This window comes from Solea senegalensis, unplaced genomic scaffold, assembly GCF_019176455.1.
Source record: "Solea senegalensis isolate Sse05_10M unplaced genomic scaffold, IFAPA_SoseM_1 scf7180000016622, whole genome shotgun sequence".
NCBI classification, from domain to species: Eukaryota; Metazoa; Chordata; class Actinopteri; order Pleuronectiformes; family Soleidae; genus Solea; species Solea senegalensis.
In genome coordinates this window covers 1-16,461 of record NW_025321915.1, presented here as the reverse complement: position 1 = coordinate 16,461, position 16,461 = coordinate 1, and the positions used below count along the sequence as shown (strand labels likewise).

General features: G+C 49.9%; 21 non-coding genes and 3 pseudogenes across 21 annotated transcripts; 17 read left to right on the top strand and 7 right to left on the bottom strand.

The window, feature by feature from the left end:
• Positions 1–12: 12 nt before the first annotated feature.
• On the bottom strand, positions 13–131 carry LOC122763224. The gene has a single exon (XR_006358944.1). It is a non-coding gene; the product is annotated as a 5S ribosomal RNA (ribosomal RNA).
• A 402-nt stretch (positions 132–533) lies between these two features.
• Positions 534–697, top strand: LOC122763226. Its single transcript, XR_006358946.1, has one exon. It is a non-coding gene; the product is annotated as a U1 spliceosomal RNA (small nuclear RNA).
• Positions 698–1,337: 640 nt separating this feature from the next.
• LOC122763240 lies at positions 1,338–1,450 on the top strand. Its single transcript, XR_006358959.1, has one exon. It is a non-coding gene; the product is annotated as a U5 spliceosomal RNA (small nuclear RNA).
• Positions 1,451–1,632: 182 nt separating this feature from the next.
• LOC122763234 lies at positions 1,633–1,825 on the top strand. The gene has a single exon (XR_006358954.1). It is a non-coding gene; the product is annotated as a U2 spliceosomal RNA (small nuclear RNA).
• Positions 1,826–1,943: 118 nt separating this feature from the next.
• On the bottom strand, positions 1,944–2,062 carry LOC122763222. Its single transcript, XR_006358942.1, has one exon. It is a non-coding gene; the product is annotated as a 5S ribosomal RNA (ribosomal RNA).
• A 110-nt stretch (positions 2,063–2,172) lies between these two features.
• On the bottom strand, positions 2,173–2,291 carry LOC122763245. The gene has a single exon (XR_006358962.1). It is a non-coding gene; the product is annotated as a 5S ribosomal RNA (ribosomal RNA).
• Positions 2,292–2,694: 403 nt separating this feature from the next.
• On the top strand, positions 2,695–2,857 carry LOC122763229. The gene has a single exon (XR_006358949.1). It is a non-coding gene; the product is annotated as a U1 spliceosomal RNA (small nuclear RNA).
• Positions 2,858–3,419: 562 nt separating this feature from the next.
• On the top strand, positions 3,420–3,532 carry LOC122763239. The gene has a single exon (XR_006358958.1). It is a non-coding gene; the product is annotated as a U5 spliceosomal RNA (small nuclear RNA).
• A 182-nt stretch (positions 3,533–3,714) lies between these two features.
• Positions 3,715–3,907, top strand: LOC122763232. Its single transcript, XR_006358951.1, has one exon. It is a non-coding gene; the product is annotated as a U2 spliceosomal RNA (small nuclear RNA).
• A 160-nt stretch (positions 3,908–4,067) lies between these two features.
• On the bottom strand, positions 4,068–4,186 carry LOC122763223. The gene has a single exon (XR_006358943.1). It is a non-coding gene; the product is annotated as a 5S ribosomal RNA (ribosomal RNA).
• Positions 4,187–4,296: 110 nt separating this feature from the next.
• On the bottom strand, positions 4,297–4,415 carry LOC122763242. The gene has a single exon (XR_006358960.1). It is a non-coding gene; the product is annotated as a 5S ribosomal RNA (ribosomal RNA).
• A 403-nt stretch (positions 4,416–4,818) lies between these two features.
• LOC122763225 lies at positions 4,819–4,982 on the top strand. The gene has a single exon (XR_006358945.1). It is a non-coding gene; the product is annotated as a U1 spliceosomal RNA (small nuclear RNA).
• Positions 4,983–5,627: 645 nt separating this feature from the next.
• Positions 5,628–5,748, top strand: LOC122763241 (annotated as a pseudogene).
• A 5,159-nt stretch (positions 5,749–10,907) lies between these two features.
• LOC122763227 lies at positions 10,908–11,071 on the top strand. The gene has a single exon (XR_006358947.1). It is a non-coding gene; the product is annotated as a U1 spliceosomal RNA (small nuclear RNA).
• A 629-nt stretch (positions 11,072–11,700) lies between these two features.
• On the top strand, positions 11,701–11,813 carry LOC122763244. The gene has a single exon (XR_006358961.1). It is a non-coding gene; the product is annotated as a U5 spliceosomal RNA (small nuclear RNA).
• A 183-nt stretch (positions 11,814–11,996) lies between these two features.
• LOC122763233 lies at positions 11,997–12,189 on the top strand. Its single transcript, XR_006358953.1, has one exon. It is a non-coding gene; the product is annotated as a U2 spliceosomal RNA (small nuclear RNA).
• A 337-nt stretch (positions 12,190–12,526) lies between these two features.
• LOC122763231 lies at positions 12,527–12,645 on the bottom strand. Its single transcript, XR_006358950.1, has one exon. It is a non-coding gene; the product is annotated as a 5S ribosomal RNA (ribosomal RNA).
• Positions 12,646–13,048: 403 nt separating this feature from the next.
• On the top strand, positions 13,049–13,191 carry LOC122763230 (annotated as a pseudogene).
• A 650-nt stretch (positions 13,192–13,841) lies between these two features.
• LOC122763238 lies at positions 13,842–13,954 on the top strand. The gene has a single exon (XR_006358957.1). It is a non-coding gene; the product is annotated as a U5 spliceosomal RNA (small nuclear RNA).
• Positions 13,955–14,136: 182 nt separating this feature from the next.
• On the top strand, positions 14,137–14,331 carry LOC122763236. The gene has a single exon (XR_006358955.1). It is a non-coding gene; the product is annotated as a U2 spliceosomal RNA (small nuclear RNA).
• A 338-nt stretch (positions 14,332–14,669) lies between these two features.
• LOC122763246 lies at positions 14,670–14,788 on the bottom strand. Its single transcript, XR_006358963.1, has one exon. It is a non-coding gene; the product is annotated as a 5S ribosomal RNA (ribosomal RNA).
• Positions 14,789–15,191: 403 nt separating this feature from the next.
• LOC122763228 lies at positions 15,192–15,355 on the top strand. Its single transcript, XR_006358948.1, has one exon. It is a non-coding gene; the product is annotated as a U1 spliceosomal RNA (small nuclear RNA).
• Positions 15,356–16,002: 647 nt separating this feature from the next.
• LOC122763237 lies at positions 16,003–16,115 on the top strand. The gene has a single exon (XR_006358956.1). It is a non-coding gene; the product is annotated as a U5 spliceosomal RNA (small nuclear RNA).
• A 181-nt stretch (positions 16,116–16,296) lies between these two features.
• LOC122763235 lies at positions 16,297–16,461 on the top strand (annotated as a pseudogene; the record flags this gene model as incomplete).

Below are 16,461 nucleotides of genomic sequence, written 5' to 3'. Positions count from 1 at the left end.
GCAGCGGTGTAAAAGCTACAGCACCTGGTATTCCCAGGCGGTCTCCCATCCAAGTACTAACCAGGCCCGACCCTGCTTGGCTTCCGAGATCAGACGAGATCGGGCGTGCTCAGGGTGGTATGGCCGTAAGCCGGGGGGTTGGGGACACAGACTGCTTTTATGGACTGGGCAAGGCCCCCTGCGCGTGGCGGGGCTCAAAAGTCAGCCTTTCGGACACACTGCACTTCAGCCCTTATCTCCACCACATGCTACACTCTAGTCCAGTATCGGGAAGCGACACCGAGATGGGCAAGCGGCTGTTGGTGCCGTCATGTCCAGTTGTTGCTGAATCTATAGGAAACGCCAGCCAGGTATGCCAGTAAAAAAGGTCGAGTGTTTCCTCTCCAATGTGTGCTGGAGGTTGAAGTTGAACATAGCACAGCATTAACGAGCAACTGAGTCAAGGCATTGGCCTCTGGGATTATTCATTTCAGCACCATCAGCCAAAGAGCTGTGTCTGGCAAGAGCCACCCGGTGTTTGGCGAGTACACCTCATACTTACCTGGCAGGGGAGATACCATGATCAAGAAGGCGGTTCACCTAGGGCGAGGCTCAGCCATTGCACTCCGGCTGTGTTGACCCCTGCAAATTCCCCAAACGTGGGAGTCTTGACTGCATAATTTTTGCTAGTGGGGTGCTGCGTCCGCGCTTTCCCCCGATGATGTCGTTGTAAGCAAAGGTCAGCCGCCCGAAGTTCAACGTTGTGTGCCCATCTCCAAACTTCTCACGTCCTTGCGGAGCAACATCCCCAGTCTTTCCAAGTTGCTGGGAACGTGATGGTTGTGGGTGTTGTCTTTTAGCTCAAAGCAAATGTCACGCTCCCTTTCCCAACTCTTTGTAGAAGAACTCGATTGTTGGAGATGGATCCATGGCCATCATGCCAAGGGTTAATACTTTGGCGCTTGCTCTGTTCACTCCGTGCAGTGACCTGATGTTGAAGTGATGCCAGGAGCAACTCACCATTTCAGAAGCCCGGATGAGGTGGGAAATGGCCCGGCAGTTTGTACTGCTCAGTGTGACACGGAGCTGCTTTGCTCATGCACTCACGTCTACCACTAAATGCTGGAGGTGTGCCAGTGAGCGAGGAATGCCACAGCCTCAGCGACCGATAGAAAACTGCAGCCACAACCCAGTAGGAAAGCGCCCAAACATGCAGTCAAATCTGGGCGGTTTATTGGCCGACTAAGCAAAAACGTTGAAGGAAGGCCGTCCCAAGGTGGCCGGCCGGCCGGCCGACCGAGACTGTGGTGACTCCGGCGGATAGACTCCTCGGCTGCTCTCCAGGACAGGGGCTACGTTGACTCTGGTTTCTCTTCAAAATGCACAAGTCTTTCGCCTTTTACTAAAGACTTCCGTGGAGAGGGACGTTCAAGAGTTTAAGTTATTTTTGGTGGGCTTTGCTGTAAGGCTGCGCCCTTTGAGTGTGTCAAATGTCAAGCAGCTGTCTGTCAAGGCTCAGAGGTGCACTTAGGTCAACCTTGGGGCGGAGGTGATCAGCAGCAGCAGCCTTTGTTATGCGCCCTTAAAAACATGGCACCACAACAACTGACTTGTGTGCCAAGATCTTGGGTTGGCCCCAGACACCTGTGGGCCATCGCTTATCGGCCTTTTGGCTAAGATCAAGTGTAGTATCTGTTCTTATCAGTTTAATATCTGATATGTCCTCTATATGGGGATTAAATATTAAATGCATTTTTGAGCAGTGGGAGGTGAAAACTGGGGCTTGCTCTCTTCACTCCTTGCATTGACCTGGTATTGCAGTGCCACCAGGAACGGTGCACCATTCTCTTTTTTCTGTGAAAAGCAAAGCGAAGCTGAAACCAGAAAGACATCAACCCGTGCCTGTGCGTCAATTTAATTGCGAGCCCATGTTTCTTGTAAGGAAGCAGCAGCAGCAGCGTAAAAGCTTACAGCACCTGGTATTCCCAGGCGGTCTCCCATCCAAGTACTAACCCGGCCCGACCCTGCTTAGCTTCCGAGATCAGACGAGATCGGGCGTGCTCAGGGTGGTATGGCCGTAAGCCGAGGGGCTGGCGACAGAGAGTGCCTTTATGGACTAGGCAAGGCCCCTGCTCGTGGAGGGGCATGTTTCTTGTAAGGAAGCAGCAGTGTAAAAGCGTGCAGCGGTGTAAAAGCTTACAGCACCTGGTATTCCCAGGCGGTCTCCCATCCAAGTACTAACCAGGCCCGACCCTGCTTGGCTTCCGAGATCAGACGAGATCGGGCGTGCTCAGGGTGGTATGGCCGTAAGCCGGGGGGTTGGGGACACAGACTGCTTTTATGGACTGGGCAAGGCCCCCTGCGCGTGGCGGGGCTCAAAAGTCAGCCTTTCGGACACACTGCACTTCAGCCTTTATCTCCACCACATGCTACACTCTAGTCCAGTATCGGGAAGCGACACCGAGATGGGCAAGCGGCTGTTGGTGCCGTCATGTCCAGTTGTTGCTGAATCTATAGGAAACGACAGCCAGGTATGCCAGTAAAAAAGGTCGAGTGTTTCCTCTCCAATGTGGGCTGGAGGTTGAAGTTGAACATAGCACAGCATTAACGAGCAACTGAGTCAAGGCATTGGCCTCTGGGATTATTCATTTCCAGCACCATCAGCCAAAGAGCTGTGTCTGGCAAGAGCCACCCGGTGTTTGGCGAGTACACCTCATACTTACCTGGCAGGGGAGATACCATGATCAAGAAGGCGGTTCACCCAGGGCGAGGCTCAGCCATTGCACTCCGGCTGTGTTGACCCCTGCAAATTCCCCAAACGTGGGAGTCTTGACTGCATATTTTTGCTAGTGGGGTGCTGCGTCCGCGCTTTCCCCCGATGATGTCGTTGTAAGCAAAGGTCAGCCGCCCGAAGTTCAACGTTGTGTGCCCATCTCCAAACTTCTCACGTCCTTGCGGAGCAACATCCCCAGTCTTTCCAAGTTGCTGGGAACGTGATGGTTGTGTGTGTTCTTTTAGCTCAAAGCAAATGTCACGCTCCCTTTCCCAACTCTTTGTAGAAGAACTTGATTGTTGGAGATGGATCCATGGCCATCATGCCAAGGGTTAATACTTTGGCGCTTGCTCTGTTCACTCCGTGCAGTGACCTGATGTTGAAGTGATGCCAGGAGCAACTCACCATTTCAGAAGCCCGGATGAGGTGGGAAATGGCCCGGCAGTTTGTACTGCTCAGTGTGACACGGAGCTGCTTTGCTCATGCACTCACGTCTACCACTAAATGTTGGAGGTGTGCCAGTGAGCGAGGAATGTGCCACAGCCTCAGCGACTGATAGAAAACTGCAGCGCACAACCGACAGTAGGAAAGCGCTTCCAAACATGCAGTCAAATCTGGGCGGTTTATTGGCCGACTAAGCAAAAACGCTCCAGGACAGGGGCTACGTTGACTCTGGTTTCTCTTCAAAATGCACAAGTCTTTCGCCTTTTACTAAAGACTTCCGTGGAGAGGGACGTTCAAGAGTTTAAGTTATTTTTGGTGGGCTTTGCTGTAAGGCTGCGCCCTTTGAGTGTGTCAAATGTCAAGCAGCTGTCTGTCAAGGCTCAGAGGTGCACTTAGGTCAACCTTGGGGCGGAGGTGATCAGCAGCAGCAGCCTTTGTTATGCGCCCTTAAAAACATGGCACCACAACAACTGACTTGTGTGCCAAGATCTTGGGTTGGCCCCAGACACCTGTGGGCCATCGCTTCTCGGCCTTTTGGCTAAGATCAAGTGTAGTATCTGTTCTTATCAGTTTAATATCTGATATGTCCTCTATATGGGGATTAAATATTAAATGCATTTTTGAGCAGTGGGAGGTGAAAACTGGGGCTTGCTCTCTTCACTCCTTGCATTGACCTGGTATTGCAGTGCCACCAGGAACGGTGCACCATTCTCTTTTTTCTGTGAAAAGCAAAGCGAAGCTGAAACCAGAAAGACATCAACCCGTGCCTGTGCGTCAATTTAATTGCGAGCCCATGTTTCTTGTAAGGAAGCAGCAGCAGCAGCAGCAGCAGCAGCAGCAGCAGCAGCAGCAGCAGCAGCAGCAGCGTAAAAGCTTACAGCACCTGGTATTCCCAGGCGGTCTCCCATCCAAGTACTAACCCCGCCCGACCCTGCTTAGCTTCCGAGATCAGACGAGATCGGGCGTGCTCAGGGTGGTATGGCCGTAAGCCGAGGGGCTGGCGACAGAGAGTGCCTTTATGGACTAGGCAAGGCCCCTGCTCGTGGAGGGGCATGTTTCTTGTAAGGAAGCAGCAGTGTAAAAGCGTGCAGCGGTGTAAAAGCTTACAGCACCTGGTATTCCCAGGCGGTCTCCCATCCAAGTACTAACCAGGCCCGACCCTGCTTGGCTTCCGAGATCAGACGAGATCGGGCGTGCTCAGGGTGGTATGGCCGTAAGCCGGGGGGTTGGGGACACAGACTGCTTTTATGGACTGGGCAAGGCCCCCTGCGCGTGGCGGGGCTCAAAAGTCAGCCTTTCGGACACACTGCACTTCAGCCTTTATCTCCACCACATGCTACACTCTAGTCCAGTATCGGGAAGCGACACCGAGATGGGCAAGCGGCTGTTGGTGCCGTCATGTCCAGTTGTTGCTGAATCTATAGGAAACGACAGCCAGGTATGCCAGTAAAAAAGGTCGAGTGTTTCCTCTCCAATGTGTGCTGGAGGTTGAAGTTGAACATAGCACAGCATTAACGAGCAACTGAGTCAAGGCATTGGCCTCTGGGATTATTCATTTCCAGCACCATCAGCCAAAGAGCTGTGTCTGGCAAGAGCCACCCGGTGTTTGGCGAGTACACCTCATACTTACCTGGCAGGGGAGATACCATGATCAAGAAGGCGGTTCACCCAGGGCGAGGCTCAGCCATTGCACTCCGGCTGTGTTGACCCCTGCAAATTCCCCAAACGTGGGAGTCTTGACTGCATAATTTTTGCTAGTGGGGTGCTGCGTCCGCGCTTTCCCCCGATGATGTCGTTGTAAGCAAAGGTCAGCCGCCCGAAGTTCAACGTTGTGTGCCCATCTCCAAACTTCTCACGTCCTTGCGGAGCAACATCCCCAGTCTTTCCAAGTTGCTGGGAACGTGATGGTTGTGTGTGTTCTTTTAGCTCAAAGCAAATATCACATTCCCTTTCCCAACTCTTTGTAGAAGAACTTGATTGTTGGAGATGGATCCATGGCCATCATGCCAAGGGTTAATACTTTGGCGCTTGCTCTGTTCACTCCGTGCAGTGACCTGATGTTGAAGTGATGCCAGGAGCAACTCACCATTTCAGAAGCCCGGATGAGGTGGGAAATGGCCCGGCAGTTTGTACTGCTCAGTGTGACACGGAGCTGCTTTGCTCATGCACTCACGTCTACCACTAAATGTTGGAGGTGTGCCAGTGAGCGAGGAATGTGCCACAGCCTCAGCGACTGATAGAAAACTGCAGCGCACAACCGACAGTAGGAAAGCGCTTCCAAACATGCAGTCAAATCTGGGCGGTTTATTGGCCGACTAAGCAAAAACGTTGAAGGAAGGCCGTCCCAAGGTGGCCGGCCGGCCGGCCGACCGAGACTGTGGTGACTCCGGCGGATAGACTCCTCGGCTGCTCTCCAGGACAGGGGCTACGTTGACTCTGGTTTCTCTTCAAAATGCACAAGTCTTTCGCCTTTTACTAAAGACTTCCGTGGAGAGGGACGTTCAAGAGTTTAAAGGTGACATCGAATGCTTGTATCTCACATATATGTTAGTTATGGAGGTCTACTTACATATATTAACTTGTTTTCATGATTAAAAACCTTCTAATCGCTGCAAACGAGCCGATCAAAATATCTCCTCACTGACGCTCTCGTCAGCCGCGCTGTTTCAGACCAAAACCACACCCCCAGAACGTGGACTGTGTTGTGATTGGCCAGCCAACGAGAGCTTTCCCACTGTCCTGTGATTGGCTAGGTACCTGGAAGTGACGTATTTAGCACGTCAGTTCTCAGATACGCAGCTCCCCCTCTGGCACGATGGATGCTCTGCTCGTCATTATCAAAACATTGTTAAATGGCTGTGTCACGACCCCGCGCCGTAATCCCTTACACATTTTACCCGGAGTCTGACCCAGAGACAGAAGATACTGTCGCAAGTGAAACACCTCCACAACAAAGACTGCTGCAGGACGCCTCAGAATGGTAATATGTTTTCTCTGTGTATATTTCCAATACAGTATGAGGGAGACACTGGTTGAGGCTTGATAACCCGCCCCTCCCCCCACCATTTTTTCTCAGTATAAGCTTCAGCAGTACCTGTACATGTCTTTTTGTCTTCTATTTAGAATTTATCACTTACTGTTTGGTGAAACGCTAATTTTAACATTTTGTGTAGATATATGGTGGGACTGTAATGAAAGTAGTTTTGTTCCCCTGTACGTAATATGAGTAACTGATGAATAGAACTCTTGAATCTATGAAATGTGTTACTGTACTTTTCATACACAATACTGTATCTCTGGAAGGTGCACTTGTGGGAACTGCATGACGATGCCCACAGAAGGGCAGAACGTCTGCTGTAAAGAAACACTTAAGGTATTATTTTGCCCATAAACAATAACTAAATTAGTGTTGTAAAAAAATGGATTAGTAAATGTTAGTTTAGATTTTTTTAAAGCAATGTAGTACAAATTTGACTATTTTCAATCCTGTAATTAGACCAGTGCACTACAATGTAGCTCCATTTTCTCTAATCCTGTTTGTAACTATGATTGTACTTACCTTTTTACAGTAATAATCCATCACTTTTGAGTGATCCAGCTATTTTCACCTAATTACTCTATGCCATTACTGTTACAGTATTGTTCTGCCCCTTTTTAGGTTATCCGAAGAATGAATGAGCTTCCGGACACACCAACATGCATGACCTACCTTCCAGGCCTGGAGCCTAACTGTTTGAACCCATACACACTGCAGAACATGAACAACATCTACCGGGCAGACTATGGGCCTTTGCGGGGAAGAACAATACACGAGTATGTATGTAACATACAAATAAGAGGCATGTTTAAATCATAACACACATAAGTGATAAAAGAATTGTGTCTTTGAAATGTTTAATAAATACTTTTTACACAAAATGTGCTCAGTGCAAGAGCAGCATTTAATTTTTACATTTCTATCTACTTTTCAGTCGCTACCGGCATTTAGCATACCGCAGCTTTGTCAGCTGGTGCTGGGGATATTTGGGACGACGTGTACGAGTTGTCATCCCGTCGTGTGTTGTGTGCCGGATACGCCAGGAGTTTCCTGATCTGGCTGGACAATATGTTGGCTTCCGCCCACCCCTTGACTGAAGTGGGTCACGTGTGAGGCAATGACTTCCTCCTTTAAGGGCCTGTCATACTGGGCTGACAGGGTCTCTGGGATGGCGATCTTCCTCATGTCCTCTGCGAAAGACTCTGGGTCCTCCATCACCTCCTCGAACACCAGCCTCATCAATTCAGCCACATAGTCTTTAAAATGTAACAGAGAACCATGACATTACATTCAGACAGTAATTTCTTTACTGTGTCATTACATTTTCAGCTATTTCAATTTAAATGTGTTATTTGCTGTGTTAGGTGTTAATTTAAGTTAATAAGAAAGGGAAAAAAAGCCAAAAGAAATGTCAGTATTTGTCTGTTTTTGTATAACGCTTTATTCAATGTAAATAAAATTTTTTAGTGACTTACTGTACGTGGGGTCTGTTTTGACCGGCTTCGCGGTGGGTTCTCCCTTCTTGGCCTTCGGATACGACACTCTGTAGACAGCTTGGCCTAAAGCGGTTGTTGCCTGCTCACGGCTGGAATTTTCGTTGTGATGCATGGATGCAAGGTACAACCTATGTAAATATAAAGATTCCGATCAATGAGACAGAGTGCCCTGAAGTAAACAGAACAATATGAATTCATTTCTTGAAAAAAAACTAGTGATTGATTTTTTTATGTTTACAATTGGTATTTATGATTTTGATGGTGGTCTGATTTTTTTCATTACCTGGTGAATCTGCACGCATGTCTCCTGCAACTTGAACTTTCCCCCCCGGTTTCAATGTGGAGAAAAGGACCTGCTGGTCACTCTTCCACTTGTGGACGATTGCAGGTTCCAGGTATTTCCTTGCATGTTTCCGGAAGGTGTCATAATGAGTAATCTGGAGCTGCAAGGCGCGGCATAGCTAACATAACAATAATACAAACAGTGTTTAGTAATTGTCTATTGGTTGAAAGTGTCATATGATTTTGACAAAAACATTAATAGTATTACCTTTTCCAGCTGGATGAAGGATGCACCAGTGAAATATGTAGCAGCAGATAACTGTACATTGCCAACTGGGGTGTTATTCATCATGAGCTGACTTTGCCACTTCCTGGAGTAGTTGCATTTTGGACACATTTGATGAAATGCAACATACGTGCCCTTCTGTTGCTGCCGCATTTTCTCTTGCACACTGGACATGTGTCAAAAAGCTCCCTCAGGCAGGACTCAAATACAATGTATTTTTTATCCATGTATACAGCACTTTCAGTCCTACAAATGTAACAAGACAAAAAGCATTTAGCCTCACTTCTTTGATCTGAAGTGACAAGCCTAGTGAACTTGTACAGTACTTACGACATTGTTGAATCGTGTGTTGTTAGGGATCCGCCAGGAGTAAAGGTTGAGTCATTTGGGTCGACTTGTGACTCTGGTGAGGTGAATCCCTCTTCCTCCTCTGACTCAACACATGCTCTTTTTTGTGGTCCAAACCCTGGCCCCTTTATAGGTGTGGATGAAAACATGTACTCAGGCAGTGTGGTTTGTGTGCCAGCAGTCTCATGTGACAACACTGGTGTCTGGGTCCCTATGGAGTAGATACAATGTGTGAACATTTCATGCTCTTTACTAATTTGGTTCTTATGAAATTTTCAACTTACTTACTACTTACTTCTACTTACTTTGGCAGTGCACGTGTGTTTTCAAGGTCCCAATTGACATTTGAGTGGCACATGTTCTCACACTTGGAGCTTCTGTTTGTGTGCCCGTGTGGATAAAACGATCCTGGTATGGAAAATAGTAAAGGTTAAAACAATAATACAGATCATGCTAAAAAGACTAGATTCTACTTCATTACCTTTCCTGAAACTGCCCCAATTCGACTATAACTTTTTCCCTACTTTAACATAAACACACGTTTCCTACACCGCATGAATAACGTTGTGTTTACAAGTGAGAGAGACACATGCACGCAATTGAAACGAGCGAACACGGTCCCAAACTTCTACAGCGATTAGTCTGCTTAGCTCTTTGCTCCCCGGATAGTCACCCACAATATAGCCTTATTTACCGGCATGGAGAGACACATACACGCAATTGAAACGAGCGAACACGGTCCCAAACTTCTACAGCGTTTAGCCTGCTTAGCTCTGTGCTCCCCGGATAGTCACCCAAAATACAGCCTGTTTACGGCATGGAGACACATACACGAACTGGGCGAGCGAACACGGTCCCAAACTTCTACAGCGATTAGCCTGCTTAGCTCTTTTTGCTCCCCGGATAGTCACCCACAATACAGCCCTGTTTACCGGCATGGAGAGACACATGCACGCAATTGAAACGAGCGAACACGGTCCCAAACTTCTACAGCGATTAGTCTGCTTAGCTCTTGCTCCCCGGATAGTCACCCACAATATAGCCTTATTTACCGGCATGGAGAGACACATACACGCAATTGCAACGAGCGAACACGGTCCCAAACTTCTACAGCGTTTAGCCTGCTTAGCTCTGTGCTCCCCGGATAGTCACCCAAAATACAGCCGTGTTTATCGGTGTAGGGTTCCCGAAAAACTCATATAGTGATTAGCCTCCATACCTACGTGCTCCCCGGATAGTCACCCACAATACAGCCGTGTTTACCGGCATAGGAGAGACACATACACGCAATTGAAACACGAGCGAACGCGTGTAGCTTAGCAAGTAGCCTGCTATCGCTAATGCTAAACGGCAGAACGAGCACACAAAGACAGTATTACTGTTTGAAATACTTACTTGTGCTGCAGGTAATCCAGCATGTATTGTAGGCACTGCTCCTTCTTTGAGGCGAAGTGTGGTGCTGTGCCCTGCTTTGTATTGCGCGAAGTTTGTGTAACAATCCTCTGTGAAGTGGTTGCCACATACATGGAGAATTTTGGGAAATGTAGCAGGGGCATTCCCATCAAAAATGAACAATATCCACTGAGCTTTTGTTTGCTCGTTGGTGGGGAGCTTGTGGAGCGTCTTTCCTTGTTTACTACAACACAGAACAGAGCAAACTGATCTTTTTTTCGAAGACATGTTCTCAACCGATATGCTCAGCAGCTACAACGAGAGTAGTTCTTCTTCTGCGGTTGAATTTACGCAACCGGATGTGCCCGGAGTAGTGCCTGCACCAGGAGGAGCTACGGTGGTGAGAGGAGTGGTGAGGATTTCTGATGACATCATCAGCTTCGGGAAGTGCAGATCCGCTTGGCAGAGCCCAGAGCAACAATGCAACACTATTTTCTCAGCAGTGGCTGAACTGTTTGTTCTGAAACTTTAGGGTTTCATAAACGAGGTAATGACGCAGATACACACACAAACGCAGCGTTAATTGGAGCTTCCGGTCTATGTGGCCTTTAAGTTATTTTTGGTGGGCTTTGCTGTAAGGCTGCGCCCTTTGAGTGTGTCAAATGTCAAGCAGCTGTCTGTCAAGGCTCAGAGGTGCACTTAGGTCAACCTTGGGGCGGAGGTGATCATCAGCAGGTTGAAGTTGAACATAGCACAGCATTAACGAGCAACTGAGTCAAGGCATTGGCCTCTGGGATTATTCATTTCCTGCACCATCAGCCAAAGAGCTGTGTCTGGCAAGAGCCACCCGGTGTTTGGCGAGTACACCTCATTCTTACCTGGCAGGGGAGATACCATGATCAAGAAGGCGGTTCACCCAGGGCGAGGCTCAGCCATTGCACTCCGGCTGTGTTGACCCCTGCAAATTCCCCAAACGTGGGAGTCTTGACTGCATAATTTTTGCTAGTGGGGTGCTGCGTCCGCGCTTTCCCCCGATGATGTCGTTGTAAGCAAAGGTCAGCCGCCCGAAGTTCAACGTTGTGTGCCCATCTCCAAACTTCTCACGTCCTTGCGGAGCAACATCCCCAGTCTTTCCAAGTTGCTGGGAACGTGATGGTTGTGGGTGTTGTCTTTTAGCTCAAAGCAAATGTCACGCTCCCTTTCCCAACTCTTTGTAGAAGAACTCGATTGTTGGAGATGGATCCATGGCCATCATGCCAAGGGTTAATACTTTGGCGCTTGCTCTGTTCACTCCGTGCAGTGACCTGATGTTGAAGTGATGCCAGGAGCAACTCACCATTTCAGAAGCCCGGATGAGGTGGGAAATGGCCCGGCAGTTTGTACTGCTCAGTGTGACACGGAGCTGCTTTGCTCACGTCTACCACTAAATGCTGAGGTGCCAGTGAGCCGCAGAATGTGCCGACAGCCTCAGCGACCGATAGAAAACCGTACCACAACCCACAGCAGGAAAGCGCCCAAACATGCAGTCACCCAAGGTTTATTGGCCCCACTAAAAAACGCTAGAAGTTACCGTCTCATATATGCCGGGTCGGCCGGGCCGACCGAGACTGTGGTGACTCCGGCGGATAGACTCCTCGGCTGCTCTCCAGGACAGGGGCTACGTTGACTCTGGTTGCTCTTCAAAATGCACAAGTCTTTCGCCTTTTACTAAAGACTTCCGTGGAGAGGGACGTTCAAGAGTTTAAGTTATTTTTGGTGGGCTTTGCTGTAAGGCTGCGCCCTTTGAGTGTGTCAAATGTCAAGCAGCTGTCTGTCAAGGCCTCAGAGGTGCACTTAGGTCAACCTTGGGGCGGAGGTGATCAGCAGCAGCAGCCTTTGTTATGCGCCCTTAAAAACATGGCACCACAACAACTGACTTGTGTGCCAAGATCTTGGGTTGGCCCCAGACACCTGTGGGCCATCGCTTCTCGGCCTTTTGGCTAAGATCAAGTGTAGTATCTGTTCTTATCAGTTTAATATCTGATATGTCCTCTATATGGGGATTAAATATTAAATGCATTTTTGAGCAGTGGGAGGTGAAAACTGGGGCTTGCTCTCTTCACTCCTTGCATTGACCTGGTATTGCAGTGCCACCAGGAATGGTGCACCATTCTCTTTTTTCTGTGAAAAGCGAAGCGAAGCTGAAACCAGAAAGACATCAACCCGTGCCTGTGCGTCAATTTAATTGCGAGCCCATGTTTCTTGTAAGGAAGCAGCAGCAGCAGCCGCAAAGCTTACAGCACCTGGTATTCCCAGCATGGCCCCCATCCAAGTACAACCCGCCCGACCCCCTGCTAAGCCTGCAGATCAGACGCAGATCGGGCGCGTTCAGGGGTGGTATGGCCGTAGTCGGCGGGCTGGCTTACAGAGAGTGCCTTATGGATTCAGGCCCCTGCTCGTGGAGGGCAGTTCTTGTGGCGAAGCAGCAGTGTAAAGCGCAGCAGCGGTAAAGCTTACAGCACCTGGTATTCCCAGGCGGTCTCCCATCCAAGTACTAACCAGGCCCGACCCTGCTTGGCTTCCGAGATCAGACGAGATCGGGCGTGCTCAGGGTGGTATGGCCGTAAGCCGGGGGGTTGTGGACACAGACTGCTTTTATGGACTGGGCAAGGCCCCCTGCGCGTGGCGGGGCTCAAAAGTCAGCCTTTCGGACACACTGCACTTCAGCCTTTATCTCCACCACATGCTACACTCTAGTCCAGTATCGGGAAGCGACACCGAGATGGGCAAGCGGCTGTTGGTGCCGCCATGTCCAGTTGTTGCTGAATCTATAGGAAACGACAGCCAGGTATGCCAGTAAAAAAGGTCGAGTGTTTCCTCTCCAATGTGTGCTGGAGGTTGAAGTTGAACATAGCACAGCATTAACGAGCAACTGAGTCAAGGCATTGGCCTCTGGGATTATTCATTTCCCGCACCATCAGCCAAAGAGCTGTGTCTGGCAAGAGCCCCCCGGTGTTTGGCGAGTACACCTCATACTTACCTGGCAGGGGAGATACCATGATCAAGAAGGCGGTTCACCAGGGCGCAGGCTCAGCCATTGCACCGCCAAGCTGGACTTCGCAAATTCTGCAGTCTTGACTGGCTGGTCTTTGCTAAGTGGGGTGTTGCGCCCGGCTCGAGCGATGTCGCTAGGGGCAAGGTCAGCCGCCCGAAGTTCAACGTTGGGTGCCCATCTCCAAACTTCTCACGTCCTTGCGGAGCAACATCCCCAGGCTTTCCAAGTTGCTGGGAACGTGATGGTTGTGGGTGTTGTCTTTTAGCTCAAAGCAAATGTCACGCTCCCTTTCCCAACTCTTTGTAGAAGACCTCGATTGTTGGAGATGGATCCATGGCCATCATGCCAAGGGTTAATACTTTGGCGCTTGCTCTGTTCACTCCGTGCAGTGACCTGATGTTGAAGTGATGCCAGGAGCAACTCACCATTTCAGAAGCCCGGATGAGGTGGGAAATGGCCCGGCAGTTTGTACTGCTCAGTGTGACACGGAGCTGCTTTGCTCATGCACTCACGCCTACCACTAAATGTTGGAGGTGTGCCAGTGAGCAAGGAATGTGCCACAGCCTCAGCGACTGATAGAAAACTGCAGCGCACAACCGACAGTAGGAAAGCGCTTCCAAACATGCAGTCAAATCTGGGCGGTTTATTGGCCGACTAAGCAAAACCGTTGAAGGAAGGCCGTCCCAAGGTGGCCGGCCGGCCGGCCGACCGAGACTGTGGTGACTCCGGCGGATAGACTCCTCGGCCGCTCTCCAGGACAGGGGCTACGTTGACTCTGGTTTCTCTTCAAAATGCACAAGTCTTTCGCCTTTTACTAAAGACTTCCGTGGAGAGGGACGTTCAAGAGTTTAAGTTATTTTTGGTGGGCTTTGCTGTAAGGCTGCGCCCTTTGAGTGTGTCAAATGTCAAGCAGCTGTCTGGCAAGGCTCAGAGGTGCACTTAGGTCAACCTTGGGGCGGAGGTGATCAGCAGCAGCAGCCTTTGTTATGCGCCCTTAAAAACATGGCACCACCACAACTGACTTGTGTGCCAAGATCTTGGGTTGGCCCCAGACACCTGTGGGCCATCGCTTCTCGGCCTTTTGGCTAAGATCAAGTGTAGTATCTGTTCTATCAGTTTAATATCTGATATGTCCTCTATATGGGGATTAAATATTAAATGCATTTTTGAGCAGTGGGAGGTGAAAACTGGGGCTTGCTCTCTTCACTCCTTGCATTGACCTGGTATTGTGAAAAGTTACTCAGGTGCAATCTTTTTCATTCTTTTTCGTGAAAAGCAAAGTTTAAGCTGAAAGACATCAACCCTCGCGCCTGTGCTGGCCAATTTAATTGGCAGCCCATGTTTCTTGTGGGCGAAGCAGCAGCAGCGCAGGCTTACAGCACCTGGTATTCCCAGGTTCCCCATCCAAGTACTAACTCGCCCGACCCTGCTTAGCTTCTCCGAGATCAGACGCAGGATCGGGCGCAGCTCAGGGTGGTATGGCCGTAGTCGGTGGGGCTGGCGCATTGAGAAAGCCTTTATGGATCAGGGCAAGGCCCCTGCCTCGTGGAGGGCATGTTTCTGCGAAGCAGCAGTGTAAAAGCGTGCAGCGGTGTAAAAGCTTACAGCACCTGGTATTCCCAGGCGGTCTCCCATCCAAGTACTAACCAGGCCCCACCCTGCTTGGCTTCCGAGATCAGACGAGATCGGGCGTGCTCAGGGTGGTATGGCCGTAAGCCGGGGGGTTGGGGACACAGACTGCTTTTATGGACGGGGCAAGGCCCCCTGCGCGTGGCGGGGCTCAAAAGTCAGCCTTTCGGACACACTGCACTTCAGCCTTTATCTCCACCACATGCTACACTCTAGTCCAGTATCGGGAAGCGACACCGAGATGGGCAAGCGGCTGTTGGTGCCGTCATGTCCAGTTGTTGCTGAATCTATAGGAAACGACAGCCAGGTATGCCAGTAAAAAAGGTCGAGTGTTTCCTCTCCAATGTGTGCTGGAGGTTGAAGTTGAACATAGCACAGCATTAACGAGCAACTGAGTCAAGGCATTAGCCTCTGGGATTATTCATTTCCAGCACCATCAGCCAAAGAGCTGCGTCTGGCAAGAGCCACCCGGTGTTTGGCGAGTACACCTCATACTTACCTGGCAGGGGAGATACCATGATCAAGAAGGCGGTTCACCCAGGGCGAGGCTCAGCCATTGCACTCCGGCTGTATTGACCCCTGCAAATTCCCAAAACCTGGGAGTCTTGACTGCATAATTTTTGCTAGTGGGGTGCTGCGTCCGCGCTTTCCCCCGATGATGTCGTTGTAAGCAAAGGTCAGCCGCCCGAAGTTCAACGTTGTGTGCCCATCTCCAAACTTCTCACGTCCTTGCGGAGCAACATCCCCAGTCTTTCCAAGTTGCTGGGAACGTGATGGTTGTGGGTGTTGTCTTTCAGCTCAAAGCAAATGTCACGCTCCCTTTCCCAACTCTTTGTAGAAGAACTCGATTGTTGGAGATGGATCCATGGCCATCATGCCAAGGGTTAATACTTTGGCGCTTGCTCTGTTCACTCCGGGCAGTGACCTGATGTTGAAGGGATGCCAGGAGCAACTCACCATTTCAGAAGCCCGGATGAGGTGGGAAATGGCCCGGCAGTTTGTACTGCTCAGTGTGACACGGAGCTGCTTTGCTCATGCACTCACGTCTACCACTAAATGTTGGAGGTGTGCCAGTGAGCGAGGAATGTGCCACAGCCTCAGCGACTGATAGAAAACTGCAGCGCACAACCGACAGTAGGAAAGCGCTTCCAAACATGCAGTCAAATCTGGGCGGTTTATTGGCCGACTAAGCAAAAACGTTGAAGGAAGGCCGTCCCAAGGTGGCCGGCCGGCCGGCCGACCGAGACTGTGGTGACTCCGGCGGATAGACTCCTCGGCTGCTCTCCAGGACAGGGGCTACGTTGACTCTGGTTTCTCTTCAAAATGCACAAGTCTTTCGCCTTTTACTAAAGACTTCCGTGGAGAGGGACGTTCAAGAGTTTAAGTTATTTTTGGTGGGCTTTGCTGTAAGGCTGCGCCCTTTGAGTGTGTCAAATGTCAAGCAGCTGTCTGTCAAGGCTCAGAGGTGCACTTAGGTCAACCTTGGGGCGGAGGTGATCAGCAGCAGCAGCCTTGTTATGCGCCCTTAAAAACATGGCACCACAACAACTGACTTGTGTGCCAAGATCTTGGGTTGGCCCCAGACACCTGTGGGCCATCGCTTCTCGGCCTTTTGGCTAAGATCAAGTGTAGTATCTGTTCTTATCAGTTTAATATCTGATATGTCCTCTATATGGGGATTAAATATTAAATGCATTTTTGAGCAGTGGGAGGTGAAAACTGGGGCTTGCTCTCTTCACTCCTTGCATTGACCTGGTATTG